The 13,438-nt window shown below is 43.7% G+C and overlaps 2 pseudogenes; one reads left to right on the top strand and one right to left on the bottom strand.

Annotated features, from left to right (window-relative positions):
• Positions 1-10,941: 10,941 nt before the first annotated feature.
• On the bottom strand, positions 10,942-11,926 carry LOC142426635 (olfactory receptor 6E1-like; annotated as a pseudogene).
• A 629-nt stretch (positions 11,927-12,555) lies between these two features.
• Positions 12,556-13,029, top strand: LOC142426636 (ubiquitin-conjugating enzyme E2 C pseudogene; annotated as a pseudogene).
• The last annotated feature ends 409 nt before the right edge of the window (positions 13,030-13,438 follow it).

The following is a 13,438-nucleotide window of genomic DNA, read 5'->3' on the forward strand; positions in this document are numbered from 1 at the left end:
GATCCCAATTCTACCTTACAAATCTGGCTAGACCAGAGGATGTACACTGGTACAGATCAGAACTGGAAACACAGGGAATCCAGGACAGATGAACCCCTCAGGACCAGTGGTGAGAATGGCGATACTGGGAGGGTGTAGGGAAGGTGAGGGGAAAAGGGGGAACCGATTATAAGGATCTACATATAACCTCCTCCCCTGGGGGATGGACAAAAGAAAAGTGCATGAGCACAGATGCCCGACAGTGTAAGATATGACAAAATGATAATTTATAAATTACCAAGGGTTCATGAGGGAGGGGGACAGGACAAAGATAAATGAGGAGCTGATATTAAGGGTTCAAGTAGAAAGCAAATGTTTTGAGAACGACAATGGCAACAGATGTACAAAAGTACTTGACATAATGGATTTATGTATGGATTATGATAAGAATTGTACAAGCCCCCAGTAAAATGATGAAAAAAAATGAACAAAACATGAACAGGAAAAAAAAAACCCAAAACAATAAGCATCAATACACAAGCTTTTTCTCACCCTCCAAAGTTTGAGAATATTGTTCCATTGTCTTTTACGTTTTGATGGGAGTTTGATACCATTCTTATTCTTGTTTCTTTTGGTCACCTGCTTTCCTACTCCTTGAAAGCTCCCAGCGCTCTCCCTTTAACCTTGGACTTAACACACTTCAGCCTTGTTGGGCGTCTTTTACAAGTTACGGTTTGTGTGTTCCTTGTTGCTGCTCGCTGTCCTTGAGTCGGCCCACACTCAAGGTGGTCTCACGCCCACGAATGAACGCTGTCCACACCCGTACGTCCCCACGAGGAGTTGAGGACTGTTGCAATTCACGGAATTTTGTGGCCAAACGACCTCCCAAACTCTTTAATAAAAGAATGCTTCTCTTGAAAAATATAAATATAAATTACAAGTGATGGATGTCAAGATGCTGCAGCTTGAATAGACCAACTGAATAGGAGGGACTGAAGAGGTGATTAAAACGTTTAATATTAAAATAGAAGCAGAACCTGGTATATTCAAAGCTATACATTATCTAATCTTTCGGGACCAGATAGCTTCAATGTTATTTAGTCAATTCTAGATTATGGGAAAAGATAGAAAACATATGGGTTAATTTTTATGAAGTCAATGTACTTTAACTGAAGACCTAAAAATAGAACAAAGAAATCTAGATCAAACTCACATTAGACTATAGAAGAAAAAAATCTAAATTAAATACTAGTCAATAAAATCTACTTATCAAGAGAATATCAATTATTATCTAGAACAGTTTATTTAAGCAATACAAGTATATTCCTTATGAGCAAATTAAATTTTAAAAATGTGATCATTGGGGGTGAAGGAGAAAAAATGTGATCATATCAATAGATGCCAAAAGCCATTTAATAAAATTCATCAGCTATTCTTAATTTAAAAACTATAACAATTTTGATAGAAACAGATTTCATAAATATGATTAAAAAACCTATTTATCAGACATCACTAAAATTAATTGAGGTGCAATTTCAATTAAAATACAAGCCAGATAAGGGATGCTGCAGTGCTGTGGATAACTTAATATCGCCCTTCTAGCTAGAGACTTTGTCACGCTGACAGAATGACTGAGTAGGATTTTGCAAATGTGAGGTCCTTGTGGTGAGTTAATAGCTTGCTAATAGTGTAAACAGGTACATGGCACCCTTGTGAGGTGGGACCATGGAAATAATGGGCACACAACCCTACTGAGCCCATCGGTCAGTGTTGCCATTCGGCTGGTTTAATGAGGCATTAAAGGGAGCGCTCACTGCCACACCTGCAGAAGAGCCAGGGGTGAAGTCTGCCCGGTGCTGACACTTCTCAATCCAGGACCCAGAGAGCTGTGGAAACAGAGACCGCAAGTGCTGGTGAGACGCAGCGCCAGCGGAATGGTGGGGGCAGCAGAGGCAGCTGAATTGCCAAGAGACAGAGCAGTGGACAGACGTAGAAAGCGGAGTTCCTTCAGGCTGGCAGGGTGGTGTGTTTTTTTCTAGGCATTCATCTGAGATGCAACATTTGCCAACTCGTGGGACTAGAGCTAAATGCCTTTGGCCAAGGCTTCCTGGCAGAGTAGCGTGCTTTTGAGCAGAAATAGAGAACTTAAAAAAATTTAAATAATTGTATTGAGGGCTCATACCACTCATCGCAATCCATATATACATCCATTGCGTCAAGCACATCTGTACATCCATTGCCCCCATCATTCTCAAAACATTTGCTTTCCACTTGGGCCCTTGGAATCAGCTCATTTTTCTTCCTCCCTCCCCGCTCCCTCTCCCTCATGAACCCTTGATAATTTATAAATTATTATTATTTTGTCATATCTTGCACTGTCCGATGTCTCCCTTCACCCACTTTTCTGTTGTCCATCCCCCAGGGAGGGGGTTATATGTTGATCCTTGTAATCCATTTCCCCATCTCTACCCCACCCTCCCTACACCCTCCAGGTATCGCCACTCTCACCACTGGTCCTGAGGGGTTCATCTGTCCTGGATTCCCTGTGTTTCCAGTTGCTTATTTGCACCAGTGTTTGTTCTCCGGTCTAACCAGGTTTGTAAGGTAGAATTGGGATGATGAGGGTGCGGGGGAGCATTTAAGAACTAGAGGAAAGTTGTGCGTTTTATCGATGCTACACAGCACCCTGAGTAACTCATCTCCTCCCCACTACACCTCTGTAAAGGGATGTCCAGTTGCCTACAGATGGGCTTTGCACCCTGCACTCCCCCTCATTCACAATGATATGACTTTTTATTCTTTGGTGCTTGATACCTGATCCCTTCAACACCTTGTGATCACACAGGTTGGTATGCTTCTTCCATGTAGGCTTTGTTGCTTCTGAGCTAGATGGCTGCTTGTTTACCTTCAAGCCTTTAAGACCTCAGACGCTACACCCGGGCACCATCAGCCTTCCTCACCACACTTGCTTATGCACCCCCTTTGTCTTCACTGTTTGTATGGGGAAGGTGAGCACACATGATGGTTTTTGTTCTTTGGTGTCAAAATAAGAGAACTTTGTCGTACCTGCCCAAGCAGGGTGAGGGCCCACTTACCTGGAGAGAGGCTTACCCGTGGGCATGGCTGAGAAGAAACTGTCCTGACTAAAGCATTGTATCCTGAAAATTCCTGGACCTGAATTGTAACCTGTTAATTCCCTAATAGACCCCACAATCACGACTGTTGTCTGTGAGGTCATTGAAGTGACGGATCAAACCATAAGGGGGCCAGTTGGTGTCAGAATTGGTAAACGCTCTGAGGTGGGGTGTGTCTGCTTTCTGTTTCAGAAGAACCAGCGCTGGGCGCTGGTGATGGTGATTCTTCTCGCACTGGTGAAGTTGAGGAAGGTCATACTGGCAGTGCTTCCATGCCGTCATTGTTTGCAGGTAGTTTCTATCAGCACTGATGTTTGACCTTATCTTGAAGGTTTTAAAAGCAAATAAAATTAAGTGAAATTGTTGGTTGTTGTGGGTTAAATTATATCCTCCAAAAACATGTGCTGTAAATCCCAATCCCCGTGCCCATAGTTATAATCTCATTTGGGAATTGATTATCTGTGTTAATGAGGCAGGATGTGTCCAGGGTGTATCTTGAGCCAACCTCTGGAAAAATAAAAGAGATTAAATACAGAGCAGAGAAGGACTGAGTGTAGAGATACCAAAATGCTCAGCTCCCTGCCATAGGGCTCGTGCTGGCTCATAGGACCCTATAGGACACAAGAGAACTGTTTCTTTGAGGATCTGAGACTATTTACAGAAGTAGAATGCCCTGTCTTTCTCCCAAAGATCAGCTGGTGGTTTCAAACTGCTGACCTTGCCGGTCTCAGCCAGTGTGTAACCAGACTTCCCTCAAGACACACGCAGGGACCAGAAGTAGAAGCTAAAGAGACAAGAACCTTCCTCTGGATCTGACAGAGAGGGGGAAGACCTTCCCCTAGAGTTGTGCTTGAGTTTTAAATGTTTAGCTTCCCAAACTTGGGAAAATAAGCTTCTGTTTGTTCAAGTTCTCCACTTCTGGTATTGCTGTCATAGCACCGTTGGTTGGACATTAGAAGAGATAAACATAGTTCTTCAAGCTGGTAAGATGATTGTATAAAATTGAAGCAATTCTAGGGAAACATTACTAGAATCAACGAGGAAATAAAAAATGAGAAAAATAATGTGTCACCATAAAAACTATGAGAGCTTATTAGAAAAAAGAAAAACCTTTTTATTGTGAATTTGGTCCAGGTTCACAGAGCAATCAGTTTTCCATTGAACAGTTCATATATATTTTGCTTCACATCATTGTTTACAATCCACACGGTGTAATATAATTAATCTCAACCCCCCCCCAGGTGTTTCCTGTTTTCATTCATCCTCCTTTCCTGACTCTGCTGCCTTTGTTCTGGCTAAAGGTGCAGGTCTGAAATCAACTGGTCGATTATTTTAAGGTGTGCGACTTTCGAGTGTTGTCAGGGGTTCCACCAATATCCAGCCAGGCAGTTAGTCTGGTCTTTGTTATAATTTAGATTTTTAAAAAACATTTTATTAGGGGCTCATACAACTCTTACCACAATCCATACATATACATACATCAGTTGTATAAAGCACATCCATACATTCCCTGCCCCAATCATTCTCAAAGCATTTGCTCTCCACTTAAGCCCTTGGCATCAGGTCCTCATTTTTTCCCCTCCCTCCCCACTCTCACCTCTCTCATGAGCCCTTGATGATTTATAGATTATTATTTTGTCATATCTTGCCCTATCCGGTGTCTCCCTTCACCTCCTTCTCTGTTGTCCGTCCCCCAGGGAGGAGGTCACATGTAGATCCTTGTAATCGGTTCCCCCTTTCCAAACCACTCACCCTCCACTCTCCCAGCATCGCCCCTCACACTCCTGGTCCTGAAGGTATCATCCGCCCTGGATTCCCTGTGCCTCCAGCTCCCATATGCATCAGTGTACAATTTAGATTTTTTGGTGACATTTTCCTTCCACTCTGTCCAGGACCTCCCAATGTGGTCTCTTTCAGAGCATTTGGTAGTGGTAGCTGGGTACCATCAACTTCTTCTGTTTTTAGGGTGATGGAGACTGAGGTTTGCATGTCCATTGGACCAATTATTTCCATGCATTGTTGAGTTTCTTCGCTCTCCATTTCATTTAGCTAGGGAGAGATCAACAGTTGCATCTTTGATGGTCACTCACGAGCTGCTAAGGCCCCAATTGCTACTCTCTAAAGTAGGAGCTAGAGAATTGTCTTTTTTATGTCACCTGACCTTGGCATCCTCCAAAACTGTGGTCCTGAGCCCCTAAGCCCATGACTCCTTCCTTCAGGGGGTTTAGCTATGTCTACGAAGTCATCATGACTTTGAACCCTTTGTGCTCCCCCCACATTTCTGGATACATTGTCAGCACAGGTAAAGATATGTGTACAAATGTTCTCCGTCGAATCTACATATACTTGAAGGTCTAGTCCCGTTTTCCCTGCCCCACTCGTTCAGCCTTCATGTGAATTATTCTTGCATCTGTCTGCTCAGAGACCACCGATATGGCGGGATCTGTCCACTTGAACTCTTGCACTTCTGCCAGCCTTTTCCTAATGTCATTTCCCCCCCTCCCATCCCCCTCATTCCCCCTCATCTTATATTGCCTTCTGCACCCAGTGGTCTTCTCCAGTATTTGTCCTTTTGTGATGACTAATTTCACTCAGTGTGATTTCCTCCAAGTTCAGCCACATTTTGAAGTGTTCTGCCAAGTCATTATTCTGAAACATTGCACGGTATTCCCTTGGGTATGTGGACCGTGTTGTTTGTTCACTCATCTATTGCTGGGCATTTAGGCTGCTTCCATTTGCTCACTGTAGTGAATCGTGCTGTGATGAATGTGGGTATGTATAGATCTATTTGTGTCATAGCCTTTCTTTCTCTGGGGTACATACTAGGTGTGTTACACAGGGTTCTCAACAGACACAAAACCAGGACACGTATGATTCTACACACAGTACACACACACAGAGAAAGAAAGATACAACATAAGAAATAAAAAAACAGCTAATTAGTCCACAGAGCAGTACAAATGGCTCAGTTCAACTCACCTCCATGAGACAGTTAATACACTGGCAGCCCTTCAACTCACAAAGGCTGCTGGGTGCAAGTCAAGGAAGCAGACAGCTGAGTCTTCTGTAGAGCAACACAGGCAGTCTGGCCACAGGCAGCAAACAGCAGGGCGGGTCACCAACTGTCAGTCAGATGACAGGGTCCGACAGTCCCTAGCTCAAAATTATGTATACACCAGCAGTGTGGTGAAGCAGGTCTTTAAGAAACCTCAAACTATAGCAACACAGTTCACGGGTTGGGTGTCCCACAGGTAGTGTAGCTCACAAGTTGAGGCAGAGAAATAACTAAGGCAGCCGCACACTGGTCCCATCATCAGAGAGCAAGACACAGAAAGGAGAGGCTTACTGAGCCATTTATCTCTTTGCCCTTCAATTAAGCTGCAACCTTATTAACACCACGTGCGTTTATTGGCCAGGTTGACACAATAATGCTACCTATCACACCAGGAATAGGGATAGGTCATATGGTATTTTTATTTCCCATTTTTAAAGAAAACATTCTACTACTTTTCACAGTGATTTCGTCATTTTACATTCCCACAAGCTGTGGAAGAAGGTTTTAGCACCGCTAAACTCTCTCCAGCATTTGTTGGTTGCTCCATTTTAAAAACTTTGCTATTAAAGTGGGGTCAGATGATCTCTCCTGGTGTTTTGATTTGCCTTTTTGAAGAAGGTGGTGATTGTGAGGATTTGCTTGTTGGCCACCCGAATGTCTTTAGTGAAGTGCCTGTTAATGCCCACTTCCCAAAGGAAAAAATTGATTATTTATTAGCCATTTTATACTCACCTTACTGAGCTCACATGTGGTTTTTCTTTTGTTTGTTGCTATGGAGAATTATACTCATGGATTAAAAAAATATTTTTATTTTAAAATATTAAACCAGCTTTGCATGATGATGTGTCATTTTTCACTATTTTTATGTATTTTCAACTGTGATACCAAGGTTCTGTTAGCCTCACTAAGTGTTATGAGAGGTAGTATACACTGTTGTCAGTCTTGCTCCCTCCCAGCTTCAAGTCCAACAGAGAGCCTGTCCTTACCCAGTTCTTGTAAATGGCCCACAAATGAGACTTATTGGCTCTCGTTGACCTGATTTTCACCCTGTGGCCATTCCTGAGCCAGTCATGATAACCATGATCTGCTTGGTTGGGGATTAGGTCAGCACCACTCTGAGTACACAGTCTGAGCGTGGGAAAAGGCTTTCCCGGGAAGAATAAGCATCTGTTGCTTTAAGAATGAGGGATCCTTAGGGAACACTGATGAAAAACTGGGAAAGTGGTGATGACTGCACCAAGATCAACACAAAAAAGTGCTCGTGAAGTGTACGCGCGACGAACGTAGGAATGTTAAGTGCTTTGTTATGTGAATATATTTACCGTAAAAATTTTTTTTACAAGTTAAAGAACCCAACGTGCATACCAGACAGGTAGAAAATACATATGGAAATTATATCATTTACATATTTTTCTTATATACAAGCCTAATATTTTGCATAGTCAAATTTATAATTGTTTACATTTGTCCCATTAGTTTCAAAATTCCCTACACATCTTTTATTAGATAGAAATTTACCTACATTTTCTTCTTTAAAAAATATTTTCATGTTATAGTTCTTCATTTTGGACTTATTTAATTCTAAGATAAGAGGCTAGACTCTTAACCTCTTCTTTAAAATAGTAGACAAACTCCCTTTCCCCCCAAAAAAACTCACTGCCATCGAGCCAATGCTGACTCACAGCGACCCTATAGGACAGGGTAGAACTGCCCTGGGTCTTTCTGACTAACTATTAACAGGAGCAGCAAGCTCGTCTCTCTCCCACAGAGTGGCTGGTGGCTTTCAAGTGCTGACCTTTTGACTAGCAACCCAGAATGTAGCCACTATGTCACCAGGGCATATTAGGTGTCATAGTTTACCTTCATTTGTCCAACTTAGCATTCCTTTTGGAAAGCATTATACCTAATGCTTCAGGTGCCACGCCCTAGTCTAAGTAAGCATTCTAGCATATATTAACTCAATGTTTAGGATGGTAGTTTGAGATAGGTACAATAATTATCTCCATGTGTATAATTGACATATAAGGCAGCCTCACTTGCCCCAAATCAAATGACTAGCAGAAGGTTGAGATGGGATTTGAACTCTGGAATAAGTTCCCAGGAGCTGTATTCTGAATTTCTGCATTATACTGGCTTCCATTCTGATCGATGCCCATAGCTTGCTGAACCTTGGCGGCCAGTGGGTTTTTGTGGTATGCATGTTCATTTTCATTTACTCCTGCTGACTTGTACAAAGAATGAGTTATATTTGCATAAATCCTAAAAACTAAAGAAGATATGTAATGAGTGGTTTAAATAAAGAAGACTATGCCAGTCACCAGATTAATTCTCAAAGGAAAGGACACATGTAGATTACTGAATGAATATGAATACTTTAAAGTCATAATTAAGAATATATTTAAGGTATGTGTATCACTTTTAAATCATTCTGCATTGACTTTTCCATTCTCAAAATAAGCAATCAGTGGCACTCCCAATCTATTTGGAAAAAAGTTCTCCATTAGGGGCTAGCCAATGGTCTTGACATCATTTATCAAATTTAGGTTTTTTCTTTCTTTTTTTTTTGCTTCAGGGTGCAAACAATTTTTTTATGAAATGCTTTTACTGGGGGCTCTTACATCTCTCATCCCAATCTATACATCCATCCAGTGTGTCATCCATTGTGACATATGTCGCCATCGTCATTTCAAAACATGTTCTTTCTCCTTGAGCCCTTGATATTAGTTCCCCATTTTCCCTCCCTTCCCTACCCTCCCTCCCTCATAAATCCTTGAGAAATTGTAAATTATTCTTTTTCCCCTCCTTCCCTCCCCACTCTCATAGCTTCTTGATAGATTAAAAATTTTAATTATTTTCATTTCACACTGACCACTGTCTCCCCCAGGTTTTCTGTTGTTCTTCCCCCCTGGAGAGTTGTGTATGGTCATGGTCAATCATTATGATTGGTTCCTTCTTCTCTCGCTCTTCCCTCTCTTCTTCTGGTGTCACTATTCCTTCTCCTGTTCCTGGATTCTGTGTGTCATGAGCACCCATCTCTTGTCTATACCTGTGAACATGTTCTGGTCGGGTGTGAATTGAGAAGCAGCACTGGGGTCATGGTAGTTGCGGGCAGGTGTGTGTGTGTGTATGTGTGTGAAAGTTTCAAGGATCCAGAGGAATATGGTGTGTTTCATTGATGATTTACTGTACCCTGGTTGACTCATCCCTTCCCTGTGGCCCCTCTGTGGGAGGATTGTTCCATTATCTACAGAGAGGCTTTGGACCTCTGCTCCAACCCCCCTTGTTCTCAACAATATGTTTGTTTGTGATGTGTCGCCTGATACCTGTTACCTGGTCCCGATGACCCCTCATGATCATCCCGGAGGTGTGCTTCTCCCATGTGGGTTTGTTGTTTCTCTGCTGAATGACGGTGTATGTAACTTGAGGCCTTTAAGACCCCAGACACTATATCTTTTAATAGCCAGGCCCCATCTGCCTTCTTAGGGTGAAAATAATTTTTAATGATGTGTTCACTATTTTTACAACTACAAATACACATGAAAAATCATGCAATGCGGTCAGCATTGGATGCCATCCGGAGCCACAAGTCTGCACACTCCTTTGGAGCTGGTCCTGTCATGGCAGAGCCTTTCATTTCTCCTTACTGTTCACGATGAGCTCCACATTCTCTTCAAAAGCAAGGAACACTTGCCCTTTCCTCTGGCATGACTTCAGTGTCATGCCAGAGACTGTACAGCACGCTGCCGTGTGTGACACGCTATTGTCACCCTGCAGGAGGTACCTTCTTCCTGAGCTTGGGTTCTCGTTCTTGACTGAGGCCATCATTGTGGCTCCACACGGGTAGTTCGCTCAGCTGTCCCTTGACCCCCTTCACAGGGATGATGTACCGTCTGTTGGCTACTGGGTTGTCAACAGAGTTCACGACGCTCGTCCCGGGAGATGCAAGGAAACCAGGGACTTGGCACCGGAAGAGCCACTAGCCACTCCTTCAATATCTTCCATACCAGACAGGGACAGAAAAAGCTGCTCTTTCTCTATTCATTAGAAGTCTACTTTTTATTATTTAATAGATCTCGATATCTACTACATTATCTTTTAGGCTATTTATCCAGTTCCATTTGTTAGTTTGGGCATTATGCTTTACTATCATATGCTACATTTTTCTTCAAAATGTCATGACTAAGTATATGAATATAACTAAACGAGTGAAACACAGTTAAATTCACTTAGAGCTAGGTTAAGAAAATCAAGACAGACTAGACAGATATTGGCTAACTGAAGTTTCTGTACTCCCTACCCAAGCCAATAATAAGATATATCAAGAAACTAATGTGGATTATGTATTTAAAAAATCACTCACTGCCATCGAGTTGGTACCAACTCATAGCAAACCTATAAGACAGAGTAGAACTGCCCCTGTGGATTTTCAAGACTGTAAATCTTTACTGGAATAGAAAGCCGCATTTTTCTCCAAATGTGGAAAATAATACTAAATAAGTACTAGAATGTGAATTATAATATACCTGACACCATCTGACAGATTGCTCATGGAGATCCGTAGAACAAGAGCTTTGTTTGCATAGGTCTGGGTAACAAAAGCAAAACAAACTCAAGAGCATAGTAATACTATATTACAAGGTAGAACTTCCCCTTGAATTTGGTTGGTGGTTTCAAACTGCTCACCTTGGGATCACAGCCTAATGCATAACCATTATGCCACCAGGGCTCCTCAGGTTCAGGTAAGGAGGCTACAGTTTCCTCACTCAGGTCAAGCTAATCTTTATGAAGCAGTTTGCTTACCTGCTCCCTAAGCACCTGCTTCACCTGTTTGTTCCTCAGCATGTAGATGAAGGGGTTGAGCATTGGGGTCACGACAGTGTTCAGCAGGGCCACCACCTTGCTTCGGTCCTCCCCTTGGCCCCCCCTTGCCCGACCGCACATACATGAAGATGCAGCTGCCGTAGAAGAGGGACACGACAATGATGTGGGAGGAACAGGTGGAGAAGGCTTTCTGCCTCTCTTTGGCAGAGGGGATGCGCAGGACGGTGTAGAGGATGTGGCCGTAGCAGGTAGCTGTCACGGACAGAGTGCCCAGTAAGCTGACGTTGGCTGTCACAAAGCCCAGGAGTTCTATCAGACTTGTGTCTGCACATATGAGTTCCAGGAGTGGAAAGCTGTCACAGAAGAAATGATTGATGATATTGGGGCCACAGAATGGCTGCCAGAATGTAATTAAACTTGGAACAATGATGAGGAGGAATCCTGATATCCATGAAGAAAGGACCAACTGGACACAGACCCTTCTGCTCATGATGGTGGCGTAACGCAGGGGGTTACAGATAGCCACATACCGGTCATAGGACATCACGGCCAGGAGAAAAAACTCGGTGGTGCCCAGGAAGAAGTAAAAGAAAAACTGGAGAAAACAACCTACTAGAGATATAGTCTTAGATCCTCTCAGGATGTTGTCCAGCGTCTTGGGGAAGATGACCGAGGTGAACCAGATCTCCAAGACGGCGAAGTTGCGGAGGAAGTAGTACATGGCGGTGTAGAGGCGTCTGTCCACCAGGGTGAGGACCACAATGAGGAGGTTCCCCAGCAGTGTGAGGAAGTATGTCAGGAGGAGGCCCAGGAAGATGAGCAGCTGCAGGTCACAGGCATCTGAGAGTCCCATCAGGACAAACTCTGTGACAGTGGTGCTGTTCCCCAGGGTGTCTCTGACCTCCGCGGGGGAGCGCCAACCAGAGGCATTCAGCATCGGGAGCTGTGATGCTCTGGGCGTCTGAGGACAGCCTGGAACCGAGAGGAAAAAGACATGCGTGCCGGAGTTTGAGCTGGAGGACATCTATATGCCTCTGGGTTACAAGCCTCTCCCTGTCTCTCTCTTCCAGCTGGTTGTCCAGATCTCTCTTCTACTTAGTGATTTGTCAAACATGTTGACTTTCGAATTTGGGCTTCACAAGATGCTTGAAATTTTGTTGTAAAAGCCTTGGCATTACCAATTATATTTCCATTTCCCTTTTATTTGTTAAGAAGCTCTATGAAGTCCCTTTAATTCTTTTGACTGTGATTATATCGTGCCTTTCCCCCATCTTCCTCTGAATGCTGGAAAGAATCTCCCAAATCATTAAAATAGTTCCCTCCTGAAGTCCCACACTCGGTGGGTCACAGGCCTCTGCAGAAACTACTGATGGAGTTCTGAGTCAAGAGCTCGTTACGGCTGCCTTCCAGTCTGCCGAGATCCTGTCTGCCAGCACCGAGCGAATGGCCTCCCAAACCGCGACCCAGTCACAGCCAGTGTCGTAGCCTCCTGAAAAGGTGCTGAGCCCAGAGGGGCGCAGCCCGGGGTTCCGTGGGCAACAGGCTACAACAGGAGCTGATGACACCATGATGTCTGGAAACAAAGGAATCTCTGCCTTCCCGGCATCAGACAACCTTTCCAAGTGGGTAGGAACCATCCACGGAGCAGCTGGTGCAGTCTCTGAAGATCTGAGGGATAAGATCTCCCTGGAGTCCCCCATCGGCTACACCGACACTGTGCCCACAGTGAAGTTCCTCAACCCCCTGCTACCACCCCAGCGTGGACACTCAGGCTATCATCTGCTTGGACATCCTGAAGGACAAGGGGTTCGCCCTGCATGACATCAGGACGAATCTCTTCTCCATCCAGTGCCTGCGGGGAGAGCCCAACATCTACAGCCCTTTAAACAGACCCGCTGCCGGCTTCTGGGAAAACCCCACGGCCTTTAGGAAATACCTGCAGGAACCTACTTAAATCAAGTGTCCAGCCACGAGCCCAGACCTGCCCTGTCCTGTGCTTTCGTCTCTTCTGTCTGTCCTTCCTGGCCCCCGCCCCCTTGATTTCTGTGTAGAACTCTTATCTTAAGCGGTGGTATGATTGCAGTTTTGTTTGTTTCTTAAATTAAGTCCCCATTTGCACCCTTGTGATGATTATATTAAATAAGTAACATTTGGGATTGGTTTGGGGGGGAAAAAGAGCTTGTTACACATGTATATTTCTTAGAGGTAATGTGATTGTCCTTGAGCTCCATCACCTACTACCTTATTTCCAAATTAAAAAGCTCCCTGCCTCAAATCAATTCCAACTGATAGTGACCGTGAGGGACAGGGGAGAACTGACCCTGTGGGTCTCCAAGCTGTAAATTAAAAAAAATCATTTTATTGGGAGTTCTTACAGAAATTATAACATTCCATAGTTCAGTAACATCAAACCAAGCTGTAAAATTTTATGGGAACAGGGCCTCATCTT

Source organism: Tenrec ecaudatus, chromosome 14 (genome assembly GCF_050624435.1).
Source record: "Tenrec ecaudatus isolate mTenEca1 chromosome 14, mTenEca1.hap1, whole genome shotgun sequence".
NCBI classification, from domain to species: domain Eukaryota; kingdom Metazoa; phylum Chordata; class Mammalia; order Afrosoricida; family Tenrecidae; genus Tenrec; species Tenrec ecaudatus.